Genomic DNA, 3,441 nt, shown 5'->3' with positions numbered 1-3,441 from the left:
TCAACAGAAAAAATATAGTTTAATTATTGGTTCCAGTAATTGTAAATATTGCTACAACTATTGTTCGTTTGACTTATAAATATTGTTGAATGTTGTTACAATTTACATAACGATGCGTTTTTCTTTTAAACTTTTTATAAAAGGCGCTTTATTACCAACCAGAAAAAATATGTTTATAGATCAGACATGTTGTTAACGTATAATATACTGTTCTATACGCCTACGATATATACGAGTAAAATCATATTCGTAAATATGGAAGTCAGAGATCACATCGATTGTCAGTAGGTAGTTTAATAGTTACATATTACTGTAAGTAATCTGTGATTTACGTATTACTTAAACACATATACTAGTAATAAGGTAACACTACATCGTATTACTTTCCTACTGCAACTTAAGTATTCATACCGAAAGCCTTTTGTTTGAAAAAGAAGGTAGTCGTAGAAAATCCTATCGTATGACCAAATATGACCGCAAATAAGTTTAGTATTTCGTTAACTTCTTAGTTCTAGTTATCAATAGGCAAGTGAGGCAAGCTACTTAAATGATAGTACAATTGTGTGTTAATGTGTAAAATCACATTAGCTTGTAGCTACGATCGAATGAAAAACGAAACCATTATACACTCGCCGATAACTAGACTAAACTCGCCGGTACTATACGGCGGTCGGCAGTTGTTCAAATATGGTTTGAATTCTATAATCACCATTTAGCGCACTATAGGTACATAAGTAGGTATTAAATCACTTACCGAACTTCATAAATTCACAACATTTACACTTTTAGAGGAACACTTATTTTGACGAAATTACGTGTGACTCGGACGACACAAAAACATGTAATGATGGGTTTACGCCGCAGGGCGCTGGGCTATGTTGAAGGTAGTAGGTATGCATGGCGAGAACTTGTTTTTTAAATTTTATATCTCTGAAATGTGTGACTTTGGACGGTACGATTCCGTGTGCTGCATAGTAAATAATATTTGTTGTCTCGGATTTGGATAGGAAGTATAATATCTGTTTCGTAGCTACCTATCTCTATCGCTCTTGCGTATTGGCGCGACAGAGCCAGACTGCATTTCTGTCGGCGTCTGGCGTCGACGATTCGGCTACGCCGCAGAAACTTACAATGAACTCTCAATCTTAAAAACGGCCGAGTTCACAAAGATCTTTACAAGCCAACATGCCAAAAATATATCTACACGTCTTTAAGACACTGACAATAGAGTCCTGAAAACATACATTTGGTATTCAACTATTCAGCATTTGTAAAGATGTTTTTGAACTCAGCGTACTATGCAAGGTCGAAAATAGGTTTGTAGTGATGTAAAAATACCGATGCATTTTTGATTGTAACTGTTAATGTGCGTGTAATTTTTATATAGTTGTTGGAAATTGCGGTTGTAGGTCCGTTTATTGATGTTATTGCAGTCCATGATGTATCCCGCAGGGAGAAAAGTAGGTATTTATGCTTAACGATATTAAAAGGGTCTGTAGAAAGCTGAGCCGGATTTACCTTACCATACTACTTACAAATGGAGATTCGTTCTTATTTTATAGCTAACGATGGATTGTAATGAAACTTTGCACATATACTTATAATGATATATGAGGTATATTTTTGCATGTTAGCAGCGTTATAGTTTATATATTACCAACTATTCCGTGCGAAAAGAGAAGAGTCATATTCATTCCACGACTCTTCAGAACAGAGTAAAGCAAATGCAAGTTTTGTATGAAAATAACGGAAATAATAAATGCGCTGCATAGTTTAACTATGGTATTGGAAGCTACATAATCATAATCTCCAATGATGCAACTGTCGATGAAGACGTCACACACCGCATTAATACGGCTTGGCTGAAGTGGAGATCGCTTACTGGCGTACTATGTGACCCCAAAATGCCCATCAAGACGAAGGGTAAAATATACAAGTCCGTAGTCAGACCAGCCATGCTGTATGGCACCGAATGCTGGACCACTAATAAGGTACACGAAAACCGATTGCATGTAAATGAAATGAAAATGCTGAGGTGGGCCGGTGGTGTCACGCGGTTGGATAAGGTCCGGAACGACTACATACGGGGCACATTTAAGACCGCTTCTATTACCGACAAGCTGAAGGAGGGCAGATTGCGATGGTTTGGCCACGTCATGCGACGAGAAGACACCCACACCGTCCGCAAGGTGCTCGATATCACCAATCCATCCAGAGGAAGAGGAAGACCGCCCGCCTCGTGGTGGTCCAATGTCCAGAGAGACCTCAAGCAACTGTCACCAACCACGACAACCCGGGACAGAGCGTCCTGGCGCCGAGCCATAAGGAGGCCCGACCCCAACTAGCGAGCTGGGACCAGGGACAGAGAAAGAGAGATTGGAAGCTACATAAACGACCTACAATGAGAGATATTTCATTAGACATTGCTTTCATTAAAGAAAATAAACAAAATTGAACAGCTTTACCGTTATTATTAGCCAATACCTTTACTATTCCTGATATATTATTAGCTATTTCCCATTTCCTTATGGAAATGTTATTCATTGACCAATCGGTCCCATTATACCTCCAATTAAGGCTCAAAAGAGAGCCTTCTACTTTAGGTTTATGGGATAATGCTACTGAAGAAATGGACACACAATTTAAATCAATTAACGTCTTAAGACACCGTTTCGTCCATCATTCTGTTTCGTCAACTTTTTAATGCATGGCATAAAAACGTTAAGAGCGGTTTCGCACGAAGTACGTCCGATTCAAACCCGATCCGAACCCAGTATAATGTGAGTGTGTTTAGTAAACCACCATTAAGGCGAGATTTACTTGTATCTTCACATGAATAAACTGACAAAGCGGCTTTATAGCAATCGACATGGGACGTTTTCCCGTGCACACTCACAAAATACATATGGTCCGTAGTAGAGATGGGCCGAATATTCGGTAAATATTCGGTATTCGGCATATTCGGCAAGTTTTTCAATGTTCGTATTCGGCCGAATATTTCGGTACCATTGCCGAATATTTACCGAATAAACAAAGTAAATATATAATGAAGATCTTACGTATTCCATAGGATAATAAGCTCCTATTTTAGTAGCTTTCTAAGGAACTACTAATATAAATGTGTAGCTTAACTTCAAAACTGGGTAAATCCATTCTTTTATAAGGTTGATTATCTTTCAGATAGTATTATATTTTTTTATATATTCAACCTTAAAGCTGAATGGACATTGAAGTTAAGAGACACAAATACAAAGTTGAAAAAACCGTAGTTTAAGAGTTGAGAAGAGTTCAGAGTTGTTTTAACTTAAATTCACTAAATCGTAAACATATGTAGTTCTAGTAACTAATATGTAATCATTTAATAGTTTTAATCTTAACATCCGCTTTTTAAATATGGCGTAACCGAATGTTCGGTTCGGTAAGAGCTGAACCGAATGTTCG

Source organism: Leguminivora glycinivorella, chromosome 11, assembly GCF_023078275.1.
Source record: "Leguminivora glycinivorella isolate SPB_JAAS2020 chromosome 11, LegGlyc_1.1, whole genome shotgun sequence".
Classification (NCBI taxonomy): Eukaryota; Metazoa; Arthropoda; class Insecta; order Lepidoptera; family Tortricidae; genus Leguminivora; species Leguminivora glycinivorella.
The sequence above is the reverse complement of the archived record's forward strand: the minus strand, read 5'-3'. Positions refer to the sequence as shown.